This window comes from Cetorhinus maximus, chromosome 31, assembly GCF_964194155.1.
Source record: "Cetorhinus maximus chromosome 31, sCetMax3.hap1.1, whole genome shotgun sequence".
In the NCBI taxonomy this organism is placed as follows: domain Eukaryota; kingdom Metazoa; phylum Chordata; class Chondrichthyes; order Lamniformes; family Cetorhinidae; genus Cetorhinus; species Cetorhinus maximus.
Window position 1 is genome coordinate 12592206 of NC_135909.1, and position 17068 is coordinate 12609273.

A 17068-nucleotide genomic window follows, 5' to 3' on the forward strand; every position below is an offset into this window, starting at 1 on the left:
TCTCGATCATCAGTTATGTAATGGAAGGTGTCATCAATAGTGCTATCAAGCGGTACTTGCTTAACAACAACCCGCTCACTGACTCACAGTTTGGGTTCCGCCAGGGCCACTCAGCTCCTTACATCGTTACAGCCTTCTTTCAAACATAGGCAAAAGAGCTGAAATCCCTAGGAAAGGTGAGAGTGACTGCCCATAACATCAAGGCCGGATTTGCCTCAGTGTGGCATCAAGGAGCGCTTGGAAAACTGGAGTCAATGGGAAACAGGTGGAAAACTCCATTAGTTTGGAGTCTTGCCTAAGGCGTTCAGTCATCTCAGCTGGAGGATATCACTGCAGGAGCTCCTCAGGGTAATGTGCTCGGCCCAACCATCTTGCACTGCTTCATCAACGACCTTTCTTCCATCAAAAGATCAGAGGTGGGGATGTTCGCTTGTAATTTCACAATGGTCAACACCATTCGTGATTCCTCAGATACTGAAGCGGTCCATATCCAAATGCAGCAAGACCCGCACAATACCCAAGCTCGGGCTGAAAAATGACAAGTAACAATCATGTCACATAAGTGCCAGGCAATGGCCATCTCCAACAAGAAAGAATCTAACCACTGGCCCTTGACGTATAATGGCGTTACCACCACTGAATCGCCCACTCTCAACATCCTGAGGGTTACTGATGACCAAAAACTGAACTGGACTAGCCTTATAAACACTGTCGTTACAAGGGCAGGTCAGAGGCGAGGGATTGTGCGACGAGTAACTCACCTCCTGACTCTCCAAAGCTTGTCCAGAATCTATAAGGTACAAGTCAGGTGTGTGATGGAATGGTCGCCAATTTCCTGGTGGAGTGCAGCACCCACAACAATCAGGAAGCTTGGCATCATCCAGGAGAAAGCTTGAATTACACCACACCCATAAACATTCACTCCCTCCACCTCCGTCGCATCTCCAAGATACATAGAGGAATTCACCAAGCTTCTTTAAACAGCACTTTACAAAACCACGACCACTACGGTCGAGAAGGGCAAGGGAAGCAGCTACATGGGAACATCACCACCTGAGAGTTACCCTCCAAGACACACGCCATCTTGGCTTCGGAATATATCACCTTTCCTTCACTGTCGCTCAGTCAAAATCCTGGGACTCCCTTCCCCGCAGTGCTGTGGGTGTACCTACACCACATGGACTGCAGCGGATCAAGAAAGCAGCTGATCACCATCTTCTCAAAGGCAACTAGGGATGGGCAATAAATGCTGGCCCAGCCAGTGAAGTGCACATCCCATGAATGAATAAAAGTTTTCCTGTCACCTTCAATCATTTATGAATATGCCCACAATTTCTCCCTGCTCTTGCACGCCCTTTGGGTGTACACGCTTTATTTAATGTTCCCTCTTTGTTTTCTTCCGACCACAATTAATCTTTTCACATTTCCCTGGAAAAGGAAATCAACTGAAAAAGCGCTGGTTAGTCCACAGCTGGAATTTTGTGTACAGCTCTAGTCGCCACCTTACAGGAAGGACATAATTGCACTGTAGAGAGCACAGAGAGGATTTACTAGAATACTGCCAAAGCTTGAAAATTGGAGCTACGAGGAAGGATTGGATAGGCTGAGAGGTGACCTAATTGAGATGTACAAAATGATGAGGGGCCTAGATAGGGTGGACAATAAATACTTGTTTCCCCTCGCTGAGGTGTCAATTGTCAGGAAGCGTTGATTTAAGGTCATTGTTAAAAGGATTAAAGGGGAGACGAGGAAAGCTATTTCACGCTGCGGGTGGCGAGCATTTGGATGTCACTGCCTGAACCTGTTCAACTCAGTTAAAATGTACTTAGATCTGCATCTGGAGCGCTGTAACCTGCAAGGCTACGGATCAGGTGCTGTGAAGTGGGTTTAGAATGAGCGGCCAATTTCTTCTTCATCTTTTTTCTATCCAGCACAGACATGATGGGCTGAATCACCTCTTTCTACGCCGTCACTTTTGTAGGGTTATGTGGTTCTCTCTGCCGCTTAAACGCCCATTCCACCAACCTGCCCATGTCGTTTTGAAATTCTACTGAATTTCTATAGCTCTTTACTCAACCACAGGACGTCCAAAAACATTTTACGGACGATGAGCACTTTTGAAATGTAGTCACTGTTCAAATTGCTGAAATTTTGAACAGACTGTTCGTCAATGTCAGAAATTTCTATGTTGAGAGGAGAAACAAGTATCATTGGTGTAAATCTGTGGCGCAACTGATAGCGCGTTGGACTTGCGGTCGGTATAAACAGAGACATTTAAAGGTTGTGGGTTGGAATGCTTTAGATAAGTATTGAAGAAAGTCAGCAAGAGGTTTATCAATGTTCTCAGAAAAGGGAAACTGCCGTCCCGAACTTCTATACAGGTCACTCCCCACTTTCCCATCTGAACCACTGAACAGGCGAAATCTCATCATCGTCTGAGGACAAAACAAAAACCTTTGAAAGATGCTGACCAGAGTCAGTCTGCTCAGCCCTCAGAATGATTTAAAATTGGACATATACAGCCACCGCGGAAACTGCTTCCCATTACTGCTCAGTCATCTTTCCAGACTGTTCCTGACAGACAGCTCGAAACAAGGATGATGTGAATCTGCACCACTGAATACCAAGACCAACACGGTTATCACAGCTGTAATGAACAGCTCCTGATACAGCTTTAGATCAGACAGTGGAGGATTATCACAGGCGTCAGACTGCATGTTCCTTCAGACAGGTTTCCAACTGGACACATGGAATGAGCGGCTGTGTGAACATTAGTGGTTCAGGGGGGATTTCTCACTGGCCGGACTGGAGTTCCAGTTCCATTCCAAGACATTTCTCTTTCTGAATCCATCTCTGTCCTCTTGCTCATTTACACTTTGCATTGTTTCATCATTGGCGGCCACGTTTTCAGCTGTCTGAGCCTTTAGCCCTGCAATTCCTTCTAGAAACATCCCCACTTCACTCTTCCCCTTAATACCCTCTTAAAATCTATCAATTTTACTAAGATTTTGTTCATCTGGCCAAATATCTGACTCGATGTCGAATGTTGCTTGATCAAGCTCCTTTGAAGCGCTTTGGGGAGTTTTGTTAAATCACGGCGCTGCTGCTGGAATGGCTCGAATTTGGAGAAATTCACATACAGCTTCAATCTTCTTAAAGATTCACCTTTATTCCCACCACTTGCTTTGCATCGAAAAAAACATCTCCTATGAGGTGTTCAAAATGCTGACCAGTTTACTGGAGTAAATAAGGAGAAACTGTTTCCACTGACAGGAGGGTCGCTAACCAGAGGACACAGTTTGAAGCTGATTGGGAAAAGAACCAGGAACGGGATGAATAGAATGTATTTTACACAGTGAGCTCATTGTGAAATGGAAGCTACCTGGGGAGTGATGGAAGCAGATAAATGATTAACTTTCAAAAGAGAGTTGGAGGGAAAAAAAACACTTGAAAGAAGGTAATACAGGGCAATGGGGTCAGATCCCGGATCTCGGAGTAATTATATCGCTCAACCAAAGAACCAACGCAGGCGGAATGAGCTCCTTCTGTCCTTTAGCATTCTATGATTTATGGATAGAAATCAGTCCTACATTCTGTAGAGCAGGAAGGGTGTGAGAAGCCGGCATGGGAATTGATCCCGTAGGCACAGAATGGAATCGGTAAAATTCTGTATTTTGTCAGGGAATCGAAACTGTGTAAATATGACTCTGTCTGTTTAAAAGTGGCTTGTTACGAATTCCAGATAATTGACGCTTTGCTTAAAAGGGATGTGTTATCAGTCAATGAACAGGCTATAATATAAAAACGGAAAATGCTGATAATACTCAGCAGCAACTGTGGAGAGAAAAGGAATTAATGTTTCAGGTTGGTGGCCCTTCATCTGAACTGAGGGAATATAGGAATGTAATAGGCTTGGAGCAAGGGACCAGTCCGGGCTCTGGGAAGAGGTTGAACAAAAGCGCAGGTTTGTAATGGTTTCGGGGCCCGGAGAGATTCAATTACAAAAGGTTTCACGGCGCCAAAGCCAAAGGACTGGAACAGGCAAAAAACAAAATGTGGGTCCAGATGAGGTGAGAATGGCTAAAGATCAGCCGCCCAATTGCAAAGTGAAGGAATTAAATAAGAAACAGAAAATAAAATGATAATCCTGAAAGAAACACATGAAACAAGAGGTAGGCTGAGTTTATAATTTAAAAATTTTGAACTCGACGTTGAGGCCAGAAATGTGCAGGGTGAGGTGTTCTTCCTCGAGCTTATGCTATTCTTCACTGGAACACTGCAGCAGACCAAGGACAGAAAGGTCAGAGTGGGAGCAAGGTGGAGAATTGAAATGACAAGTGACAGGAAGCTCAGAGTCAGGCTTGCGGATTGAATGGAGATTCCTCAAAGCGCTCACTCACCTGAAGCAGATGAGAACATATTGCGGCAGCAAATGCAGCACATTAAACTGAAAGAAGAACAAGTGCATCACTGTTTCACTTGGAAGGCGTATTTGAGGCTTTGGATAGGAAGGTGTCATTAAAAGGGGAGGGGATATTGACTGAGTCAAGGATTTCACACTGAGAGAGAGGAAATGATGATCTCACCGGCCTGAAATGCTAGTTCTAAATTTCTCTCCACAGATGCTGTAAAATTGTTGTGTATTCCCAGCACTTTCTGATTGTTACTATTTCTGATTTTCAGCATTCGCAGTATGTTGCTTTTGTATCCAGTTTACTTTATGAGCTGTTTTCAGGGGATCCGGTTGCCTCGAGTCTGGCTCGGCCGACCGCAATTCCCCTTGAGAAACTGGCAGTGAGCTGCCTTCATGAACTGCTGCAGCCCATATTGTGTAAGACCGTCCACAGCGCTGTTAGGAAGGGAGTTCCAGGATTTAAAAGGGCGATTCAGTTCCAAGTCAGGGTGGTGTGTAGCTCGGAGGGGAGCTTGCTGCTGTTCTCATACATCTGCTGCCTTTTTCCTTCCAAGTGGTGGAGGTCTCGGGTTTGGAAGGTGCTGAAGGAAAAAATAATGTCAGGAGTGGGATTCGAACCCACGCCTCCAGAGGAGACTGCGACCTGAACGCAGCGCCTTAGACCGCTCGGCCATCCTGACTCTGCTACGCTCCTCTGCGTAAATGATTTTGAACTTCACATTCATCGTCACTGCTTTAAAACACGCGATGTGATTTTCCTTTTTTCAGCACCTGTCAGGTTCCTGTATCTGAGTCCCATCCTTCCCCAAGCCGCCGGGGGGTGAGGAGCTTCTCATTGCTGCATTGCTCTGTTTGCTCAAATCAACAAAGACCCAATTCCCGCCCGACCTGTTCCTCACACGAAGGTGTTGAGAGTGTAAGATCTGAGCGAGGTGAAGTATCCAATTGGAGAGTTACATCCTGGCGACAGGAATATCTCTCCACAGCTGCTTTCGGATCTGCTGAATATTCCCCGCATTTCCTGTTTCTGATTTTGTGCCTTCATTACAGGAGATCTTTTTACTGACAACCCAAAGCTTGTCTCTCGGGGCAGCTCCAGGCACCGCTTTCCTGTGGCCTTTAAAGTCGGCTGTTTTCACACTCATCACTCTGCGCCATGGCTTTCAACCCCCACCACCACACACGATCCACCACCCCCACCCTCCGCACCTCCCTCTCTGTCCCCAGTCCCGCGCCCCACTCCCATCCCCCCTCCCGCCTGCTCAGCTCTCAGGTCTTCTTAGCGTTTTTTTTTCGGAATTCACAAGGGCCCGGGGATCACAGAGTCTGTGAGGGAATATAAGGGGTTAATCCACATTCACATACAGGGAGCTGTGACTCTCTTAAGATGGACGGAAGTTGGTGACCCTTCCAGATCCATTAGGAGGTCCAGTTACTGGAGCTGGGGGAATTCCTGCCATTTCTATCCCACAGGGAGTTGCGCCTCTCCGTTGGTCCCGCTGGGATGGTGATGGCTAAAGTGAGTGGCCAAGAAAGCGGGTGGTCCCCCTGTCCCTCTTGGGCTTGTTTTCCCTCATCCAGCTGTGAGGGGGTGGGGGGTTGAGTTTGTGGGGTGGGGGCGGTATCTTGCTGGTTTGCGCACCTTTTCCTGTCTGTCACTGTGTGTGTCCTGATCGTCTCTACTGCTTATCTGTGTGTCTGTCTTTGTCTGTTGCATTCGGAGTGGTGTGAAGTGTAATTGCGCAGCCAGGGTGAGCTTCCCAACACGTGTGCTCTTGATTAAAAATAAGTAAGAAGTCAATATTTGCTTGGCTACCGTAAAGTATTCAGCGGCAGGAAGGAATTACGGCTCCGTCGCAGGGCGGTGCAGCGAAGCCCACAGCACAGAGGCCGATGAATCCAAACCATCTTCTGCTATTTTTGATCTTATTCACACCAAAAATAACCAGCTGTCCGCGACCGAAAAACATACCTGGCTTTTTCTGTACAGTGAATTTGTATCAGCGTCTTACTTGCAGTAAACACTTCAATCTGCAACCAACCTCTCAAATCGTTTTTATTCTCACACGGACAGAAGTAGTAAATGCTACAAAAATACACCAGCCGAGTATTTCCTCTTTCTCTCAGCCCATTTCAGGCCATGTTCCGAATGTCCTTTCCTTGTTCTCAATCACCCCAAGATGATCTGAATCGAAAAAAATAACAAAACAAATCTCTTAGGCGGAAACATTGTTGAGGAGATTATACATATTAGCTGCAGTATGTCCGATCTACAGGACACCTGCATTAATTCCTATGCGTATTTGGACAGCAGCGTCCTCCCTGATACATGTACCATCGAGAAGGACAAGATTATCAGCATAACGGGAAGAGCATCACGTCAAAGACACAGATAATCATTATTTGGAGTCCTATGTTTATTCATTCTTACTCATTTATTAAATATATGGATATCCATCCCCAATATCACCATGAACTGGTAAGGCTTCGTTCCTTCAGGTTTGCATTAGAGACACATTGTACAAAACACTCTGTGAGTGTCTCTGGTTAATAAACTGATGATGCGCGGAACTCTCCGCTTTTACTCATTGATCTTCGCAAGAGTTGATCCAGTTTTGACGGTGACTTGTTCTCTGGTGTCCATTTACTCGAATTCCTCACTTGTTTTCTCTGCTGTCCAGTGAAGCTCACTCAGCAGAATTTTCAATAATAACTTGAGTTTTCCTAACAGGAATTCAGTCATCATGTTTTTGAACAATTTTTCAAAGGATTTGCACACAGTCAGCTTCCAGGAACAGCAATGTGTTGAAGGCAATATGATCTGTTTTGAATGTCTCCGACATCATGGAATAACTCCCCCGCCCCTCTCCGAAATTGTGCCTTGGTATATTTTACGTGAGAAGGCAGATGGCAGCTCAGTTCAACATATCGTCTAAAAGCTGGCACCAGCAACAGCAAAGAATTTTCTAGAGCGTGAGCCTGAATTTGTGGTCAGGATTCGGAAATGAGTTTTGAACTCACAACCTCCTCATTGTAAAAAGCAAGGGAGCAGCTGACTGAATCATAGTTCACTGCATAGGGAAAAAAAGACAGAAGAGATTGCACTCTGTAAGGAGAAGCAGAAGTAGATTGTTAATTGAAGAGGTGTCACAGACAATGAGAGATAGACACCCACAGTTGAAAGAGCCGGATTTTTTATCACGGCAGGGATAGAGAGTGCAGCAGGAATTTCGATTCCCAGTGTGGATAACAAAAAAAGTTAACTTTGGGTCAAATATTGGACCTGATAAGGGGTCAGAGACTGACTGACCTTAATGATAACAACTGTATCAGTCGGAGTCACACAGGGTGGGAGTGATCATTTCTGAGTCCCACTTGTCTCCCAGGAATGAAGCAGACAGCATTACAACACTGAGAATCTCAGAGTAACAAAAAAGGGAAACTCTTCAACCGAGTCTCCCTGAGGGAAAAAAGGCAACATCCGCTGTGGAGTGTGAGTATTTTTGGTGCCTATATTATATCTCCACTGCCTGGAAGATGTTATATTTCATTATCACAGTTCAGGTGAATTAGTAAAGATAGAACCAGGATTTCTTCAGTGCTTCCAACTGCTTGAAATTCTAGAAGAGGCAAATAAGTTTCACAAATTGTGTAATGCCCCACAGAGGGGCAATAAAGATACATGACTATTTCACTCATAAATCACAATTTAAACCGAAGCCCCATTTCCCCTTTCGGACGGATGTGAACATCCGACCAGACTATTTACAACAAGACAAGCGGAGTCTTACCCGGAGTCCTGGGATCAATATTAATCCCTCAAACAGGGTCTCTGAACCAGATTATACAGTCATTGATCAGGTTGCTGCGGTGAGATGTTGCTCTGCACATTCAAGCAGCAATCTCACTTACCAAGACACAACTCCGCTCACGCACCATTGGCCGTGAGGTTTTTGGTCTTCCTGAGGTTGCAGAATGTGGTGAAAAAATTCAAGTTCCTCCCTCCCTCCCGCCCGCTGCCTCTCTTCCTGCAGCTCCGCCCTTCTCTAACTCCCTCCCTCTCTCCCTCGCTGTCTCCCACCCTAACTATCTCCCCGGCTCTCCCTCCCCCTCCCCGCATCACCCCGTCCCGCTCCGCCCCGCCCGCACCCCCTCTCTCTTTCAAATCTTATTTCCTGTCTCTGGGGCCTGTTTTAACCCCAGGCTACCCACTGACCCCGGCCTCAGGCCGGCCCGAACTCTTTAACCGGCTCCATTCACAGGAAAAGTGACTTCAGTTTTCAGAATAACATCCGCGCTCCCTGTACCCCTCTACCCACAAAAGTGAAATTCAGGTCATTGCTAGCATGAAGACTGCGGGCTGCGGTTTCCACTCCTGCAATTTGAAACAATTCGCTATATGTTTGCACAGTGAGCAGAAAGAAATTGCTGTACTTTGTAAACCTTTCTTACTAAACTCACTGTCATTCTGCTTTAACAGAACTAGTTTGAATCTCTTGATATATTCGCAAAATGATAAATGAACTGCATTTGAAATTAAACCATATCAGAAATTGCTCTAATATTCGGCTGGTCTGTCCGCCACTGGACTGATGAAAGATCAACTCCTGTGTCCAATCAGTAAGATATGCAGCCACCGAGAAAGAGGATAACAGATTGGATGTGGTTATTTTTAACAAAATCATCATCTGACTGATTTTTCAGGATAAATATTCCCCAAAGCTGATGGAAGAATTTGCAGCTGGGGAAATATAGAGAATGCAGGGGTGACAGGATTCTCTGTGGGTCAGTAGCAGTTACTGGTAACTGACCGGTGGATGGGGTTCTAGTATTCAATCTGAAATCGTTAATCGTGAGAGGAAAATGTTCTCAACAAAGGAATGCACCTAGTTTCAGTTCCCTCCAGAATTCGTTTTTCGTTATGAAGATTGGGGGAGAAATTAACTTTGACTGTTAAGAAAAAATAGAATGGGTGATGATTTGTTTGGTGCAGGATTAGGATGATGTGAATATAGGAACGGACGGAGACTGTTCTCCACTCAATCCTGTTCAGCTCAGGACTGTTCTGTATTTGAACTTCATCCATCTATCGTGTTTTTATAATCCTTAAAATACTTACTGTACAAACAAACAAACAAAAACTAACAGATGCAGTTCCTAAATGTTCGAATTGACCCCCAGGTTCAAAAGCAGGAGAGGGGTTGCAGATTTGCGCGGCCCTTTGTGTGAAGAAACCTTCCTGATATCACCCTCGATCGGTTTAGCTCAAATTTTATGTTAGGCCCTCTTGTCTTTTAGAAATGGAGATCGGAAACTCAGCCCCAATTGCTCGCTCTCTCTCTTCTCACCATTCCCCTGAATGTTTCTGCTCTCTATAACTCTCGTTGGCCCTTGAGCTCCCTCCAGGACCTACTTGGTTCCAGAAATTAAATCACAGCTCGGTCCCTTCATTTAAACCAATGACTGCTTCTTTAAGGAAGTTCTTCATCCCGATTAATCGAGTAATTTGATGGAACATACGAACAAAGAGCAGGGGTTGGCCAAGAGATTTTCCGAAGTTGCAGGGATGGGGTCAGACTGAGAAACAATGCTTGACGATCGAGAATACAGGACGACGAGGCAGCGACAGATTGAGACAGATTAGACAGTGAGAAACAGTTTCTATTGGTGCAAAGCACCGGTTTTAAACGAACCAATGTGGAAATGAGGATTCATCTTCCCTGGTGAGTGGTGAGGATCTGGAATGCACTGTCTGAGATATGTGGTAGAGGCAAAATAAAATCGGGGCTTTCATAGTGGAACTGGACAGCCACCTGAAGATAAAAGTTTACATGGCTATGGAGGCAGGGCTGGGGACTGGGATAGCTGAGTTTCTGCTGAAGCATCTCAGGAGAGACAGAGGGCCGAATAGTCCCCTTCTCTGTTGTAGCTATTCTATGTGCATGTGTGTGAGGTTCATTCAGGACCACTTTGTCTCTGGAACAGGGGTTGAGTGTGGAATTCATTGTTCATCTGTCGGTCTCTGTAGATTCATTCTTTATCACCTTGTCCATGGGACAGGATTTGTTTTCGGGATTAATCGTGGATCTGTCAGTTTCTGATGATGTGCCTGTGTGTATGAATCATTCTGTATCATTCTGTCCATTGAATACTGTGAGAGTGTGCGATTCAACGTGTATCAGTCAGTCACTGATGCCAGGCCTGAGTTAATGATTCATTCTGGATCTCTCTGTCTTTTGTTCACAGTTTGAGTGTGGGACTCATTACGTGTCTGTCAGTCCCTGAGACACTTTGCAAATCTGGATTCATTCAACCCAGAATATACCTCACTGAAACTGGGCCATTTGTTCTAACAGGTAAACTGCCCGACAAGATCCTCCACCTAGAATACTTCATGTAACATTCTCTGTTTATCCCTGAAATTCATTCTCCCTCCTTTACTTATCTAGACTTCCCTTAAATGCAGTTTATCTAATCGTCTCAGTTGTTCCATGCGATAGTTGGCCTGTAACTGCTGCCGATTCAATGGGAATAAATTAATTAATCGTGTTTCCTAAATTGTATTTCATATTTGCATTTCTATGTCTGCCCCATCACATCACATCACAAATTCCTCACATTGACCTGTTTCCGCGACACTGACAATGTGAATTTCTACCGCTCTGTTGCGGCCAGTAGATGGCAGCACATTCTGATACAGTGAAGTTGACAGATCAGAGACAACAGAGGAGAATTGTTCATATTATTCGGGAAGGGACAGTTGTAGAAATACTATGGATGGAGATGACCTCTTCTTATATGTATTATGTAACAAGCAGTGGTTATCGTCTGTCCCTCGATACGATGATGACATCCACTCAGGACCGTGAGTTTCTGCCATGGGTCTTCATGAGAGTGAACAGGTCAATTCTCGGCCTACAGACCTTAGGACACATGGGGACAGGATGTCCCACGAGGTAGTGAGATCCAGGGTGCAAGATTTGCTTCCTGTTACTTCTTCTTAGCCGCCGTTCTGCCTCATCATGAAGACCTGGGGACTCACAGCGCGCTGCAGCTTGGGGGGCAGGTTTTGGTCATTTTGAATGGTGAGAAGCAAGTTCCTCGCAGTCATTAATATAAATGCTGCAGCGTTTGAATTAACGTTTCAGAGTGTCTTTGGAGCATTTTTTTGTCCTCCCCTGGCATGTTGTCCATTTGAGAGTTGAGGAAACAGGACTTGGCGGATGCGACGCTTTTCGATTATCCGGACACAGTGCGCAGTCCATCCAAGTTAATTTTTCAGAAACAAAAACAAAAGTACCTGAAAAAGCTCAGCAGGTCTGAATACAGTTAACGTTTCCAGTCCGAATGACTTTTCATCAGTTGAACAGTCATACGGACTCGAAACGTTAACTGTATTCCTCTCCGCAGATGCTGTCAGACCTGCTGAGTTATTCCAGGTATTTTTGTTTTTGTTCTAGATTTCCAGCATCCGCAGTATTTTGCTTTTATCTTAATTTTTCAGGAGTTTGGCCTGAATGCTGGTGGAGCTGCCTTCAAGAACGACACTACAGTTTGTTCGGCAGTGCTCCCACGGAATCTGGAGGGTGCCGCGGAGACATTGCGGATGGAATTTATCTACCGCTCTTATGAGTTGCCGATGCGCAGTTAATTAGTATAACGTTGTATGCGACCCGTCAGCCTATGTCTTGTTTGTGAGAGCGAGACACATACTTATCTACTCTTCTCTGCTCCATTTTCCCTAAATTCAGCCTCCCAGAATCTTTCATAATTTTAAAAACCTGTATGAGACCAGCCTCCAGTCTTCATTCTTCAAGGGAAAAGGTAGACATCCTGAAAGTCATGTCGTGTCTGTTTCCCACTTGTTTATTTTTTCATAGTCTATGGGCGTCTTTTGCAAGCCCAGCATTTGTTGATCATCTCACATTATCCTTGAAGTTACGAGTGAAGCAAATTACTGTGGGTCTGGAGTCACATGTAGGACAGGTAAGGGAAGGGCGGATGATTTCTTTCCGTAAAGGGCATTCGTGAACAGGTTGGGTTTTTGCTACAATCGATGATAGTTTCATAGCCGCCATTACTGAGCCGAGATTTTAATTCCAAATTTACGAAATATTTTAATTTAAATCTGCTCTGTTGGGATTTAAACCCGTGTCCGCAGAGATTAGCCTGGCACCTCTGTATTGTTAGTCCAGTGACAGCAGATTCAGCTAATGATCGAGCCGCTTCATGAGAAGATTGGAATTCTCCCAAAGCATTTTATTAAACCGATTGATGCACAGCTTTTGTTCCAGTTGGACACATCAATAATTTAACGAACGTGATCAGTTAAACAAAATCAGTTAGAAATGAATGCACAAATTAACAAGAGCAGACATTTTGAGAAAGAGCCCTGCCATGTTAGGAAGGAAAGGCAGAACCTTCAGCTGACGAGTGAGACCGCGGTTTTGAGGGAGTTAAACAGATTTCTACATAAAACGACCACGGCAGGACTCGAACCTGCAATCTTCTGATAACCTCACCAAGTACCATCGAAGTCAGACGCCTTATCCATTAGGCCACGCAGTCAAGTAATGTAATACTGGAACTGATGTTAGTGCCATGTAAATAAATATCGTGGTTGTATATTTTTCAGTTCGATTTTTGGATGATCCGCTGAATCCCAGATCCATGGCCTCAGGGTCTGAGTTCGACTCTGTGTCCTTCGTTGGAAAATAATGATTGGGAGATCGGGAACTCAGTTCCTATTGTCCGCACCCTCTCCTCATCATTCTCCTGTAGTGTTTTGAATGTCTCTCACTCTCTGCCTCGTGGCCTCCCCTCAACCGCTGCTAAATTCCAGAAAATAAACCACAGAACAGCCCCTTCATATAAACCACGAACAAAGGAAGCCGTTCTTCCCGAATTAATGAACAATTTGATCGCGGTTTGCGACATGTTAAGGCGATAGTGTCAGAGAGAGAAACTTCAGCGATGGCGGGAATTTTGGAATTGGGGGAGGGGGAGGGGTCTGGGGGCTTTGGGGCTCAGTCAAAAAACAAGTCGTTTCTGGTGTGAAATTAGGAAACATCTCTCTCAGCAAAGGGGAATTTCAGAGATCCCATCGGGAAACAGCACTTTAATTTTAAATCTCAGTTTTATAGACTTGTATTCATCAAATATATGATGGATAAGCGAGAAAATGGGTATTTATCTGTCCCGGAAATTTGATCCTTGAACCATTATTGAAGACATTGAGTTATGCATTCACTGTAATCGAACCCAGGTTTCTTTGATGAAAAATAAGAATTCTACCCCTGAATCACCAATCCGCCCATCATGCTGAAATCAATTTATTTCCCTAAGTACAAGATCACTGCACTAAAACAGAAAGCAAACTGAAAGTAACCTGAAGAAAAGAAAATAATTTAGGGACTGTGACGCTGTTACAGAATCGGCAACTTCGGGAATCTAATCCGAGTTTCCCACGCCCTAGTGACGCATTATGCTCCTGAACCAGCAATGCACAGGTTTGGACGGATTTCATAATTTTCAAACTATTTCCTAATCTGATTATCAAAGTATCACTTCCCTTATCATTGATCTACAGTCCCTCATTGCTCAAATCCCACGTCTGGCTTTCGGTATTTTTAATCACTCCACAGACAGAACTCTCAAGAGGGTTTAGAGAAAGTTAATAAAGATGAACTGTTCCCACTGCCTCAAGGGTCAGTGACCAACCAGGGCAGATTTTAATTCATTCGAAAAGGAACCAAAGGTAACGTATGGAAAAGATTTTCTCGTAATAAATTCTTAGCATTTGGATTGTCTGCCTAATCGGCAGGCAAACCCATGACTGTTACCATCTGGAAGTGCAAAGGCAGCAGACACATGGGAACACCAACACGTGGAAGTTCCCCTCCAAGCGGCACATTATCCTGACTTGGAAATAGATCGCCATTCCTTCACTGTCTCTGGTTCAAAATCCTGGAAAGCCCTCTCTAACAGCACAGTGGGTGGACTTACACCACAGGGGCTGCAGCGGTTCAAGATGGCAGCTCACCGCCAGTTTCTGGGGGGCAATTATGGATGGGCAATAAACTCTGGCCTAGCCAGCGACGCCCACACCCATAAATAAATAAATCAGCCCCTACAATATTTTTGTTGTTGTTGTTATTTCTGTGTAGGTGTTTACCTGGATAAAGAAACAGGTTCTGATTAGCCCTTTGACAGACAGCCGAGATTGCGTCTATTAAGCCTGCGAGATCAGACTCCAATGTGTGCAGGGAATGTGGAAGAGCGAGAAGGAGGGAACATCCTGCGTTGGATAGGTTTTCTCTAAAAGAAAACAAAGGTTTGCTTTTCTTCAGCTGTTTTGACAACCACAAAATTTCACAACGACGCGTGACAACCACTGGAGAACTTCTCAAGTGTATTCGGCATTTTAATGTAGGAAATTGCTGAAATTTCCAACCGTTTGTTGCACATTGTCAGGCTGTATGTTCCTTCAGACAGGTTTCCATCTGGACACATGGAGCGAGCGGATTTGTTAACGTCAGTGGTTCAGGGGTAGATTCCTCACTGGCCAGACTGGACTTCTGGGTCAGTGGCTTAACATCATTTTTTCGTTTTCTGAATTCAGTTCTGGTCTCTGAATCATTCATATTTTTAATCATAAAACTGGATTTATCTTGGCATTACAGATCTAAGGTAATTGTTAAAAGAATGGCAAATACTGTCTTTCCGTCTCCCCTTACACAAGTTTACAATTCAAAGTACTAAAGCCCTTTAAGTAGGCAAGCAAAATGTGAGCAGAGTGTAAAGTCTTTGTAAATGAATAAAGATAGGTTGAGATGGTGGACAGAAGTTTGGTAGATACAATAATGTGGGAATATGTGAGGATCACCACTTTGGTGGGATAGATTAAAAAAAAACAATATTCTTTAAATGAAGAGAGATGGCAGAATGCTGTGCTGCAGTGAGACTTGGGTGTCCTTGTACATGTATCACAAAACAAAGCTACGTTGCAGGTACAGCAGGCAGTTAGGAAGGCTAATGTGGTGTTGGCCTTTATTGAAAGGGGAATGGAGTTTAAACTCGGACATTCTTGTGATAACTGAAGAGGGCGTTGATGGTACAAAACTTAGAGTATTGAGTCCTGTTTAGGTCTCTTTCTTTAAGGGGGAATATACTTACATTGGAAAGAGTTCAGATTTGCCCTGAGAAGGCGGTGGTGAGCTGCCTTCTTGAGCCACTGCTGGGAGTGTTGACAATGACTTTGGTACTCAAGCCCTGGATTTAAATTTGGCTCTATAAACTTGTGAATGCCACTAACCGAGACATCCTGTGTAGAAGTAATTTATCAGGGTGAATAGCTGTTGTTGATTTGTTAGGAACTAAAAATAGAAAGATGACAGAGAACAAAGTTTCAAAACAGCAAGATGAAGCATTTCAATAAATAACTCTGCAATGTTTGCAAAGAAAACAGCACTCTCACCGAATGAGTGGGGACGTGCTTTGATTTCATTGAGTTGAAACTGATTTCTATGTGAAATTAACATGAATCAATCTCAACATCAGCAACTTGCATAGATCAACCAACAAATCCATGTCTCCCAAATTCTCTGTCAAGTGATTCTAGTGCCTGTCTTATACTATTGACAGAAGATTGAAGGTTTTTGAGTGAACTTGTCTGTTAAACTAAGTAACTACATCGGTTAGGTTCAGATGGATGTTGCATTTTGTGCTGTTAAATAATTCCATTAATTGATGGCGAATTGCCATAGGAAGCTGGGATTAGAAAGGGCACCTGAGTGTCCTCGGGCTGGCATGGACAAGATGGGCCTAATGACCTCCTTCTGTGCTGCAACTTTTCTATGGTTCTATTTCGCCGAATGTTTTGTTCCAGGAAACTGCCACTTAGTCACATCCTGTCCCAGGAAATTCCAACACTTACTGCCCTGTAAACCTCACTTAGACACTTGCTGCTCACCAATTGATCATAGTCGTGACTAACTTCCCTGATTCTTTATGGGGTAATTGAATCACAGAACATAATGAGAACATTCGGCCCGTCTGGAATCGGCTGGCCCTCTGAACGAGCAGCGCACCTGCTGCCACTCCACACCCTTTTCCCTGTAACACTGCTAATTTTTCTTTTCAGATCAAGATCAATACCCTTTTGAAAACCTCAATTGTCCCTGCCTCCAGTACACTCTCAGACACTGCATTCAACATCCTAAACACATGCTACAAGGGGAAAAAAAATTGTTATGTGGTAATTGCTTTTTTTGTAAATTAATTTAAATCTGTGTCCTCTTGTTCTGGATCATTCCATCAATGGAACGATTAAACCATATTTACCCATTCCACACATCTCGTGATTTTGAATACCTCTATCAAATCTCCTCTCAAACTCCATCTCTTCAAGAAACACATTCCCAACTCCAATCATTCAATGTGAATTAAGTTCCTCATTCCTGGAATCTGTCTTGTGATTTTTTTCTGCAATCTCACTAATGCTTTCACATCCTTGCTAAATTGTGGAGCACAGGATTAGATACGATACTCCAGTCGAGGCCGAAGCAGTGTTTTCTACAGGCTTCACATAACTTTATTGTTTTTGTACTACATGCTATATTGATGAAGCCCATGACGTTGGCTGTTTTACTGGTC

General features: G+C 44.2%; 1 protein-coding gene and 2 non-coding genes across 3 annotated transcripts in view; all 3 read right to left on the reverse strand.

Annotated features, from left to right (window-relative positions):
* LOC144670420 (histone H2B-like) overlaps positions 1-17068 on the reverse strand; it is a 528756-nt gene that overhangs the window by 476711 nt on the left and 34977 nt on the right. The window lies entirely within an intron of this gene.
* Positions 5012-5094, reverse strand: trnal-cag (transfer RNA leucine (anticodon CAG)). The gene has a single exon. It is a non-coding gene; the product is annotated as a tRNA-Leu (tRNA).
* Positions 12893-12982, reverse strand: trnar-ucg (transfer RNA arginine (anticodon UCG)). The gene is given in 2 exon segments: positions 12893-12928; positions 12946-12982. It is a non-coding gene; the product is annotated as a tRNA-Arg (tRNA).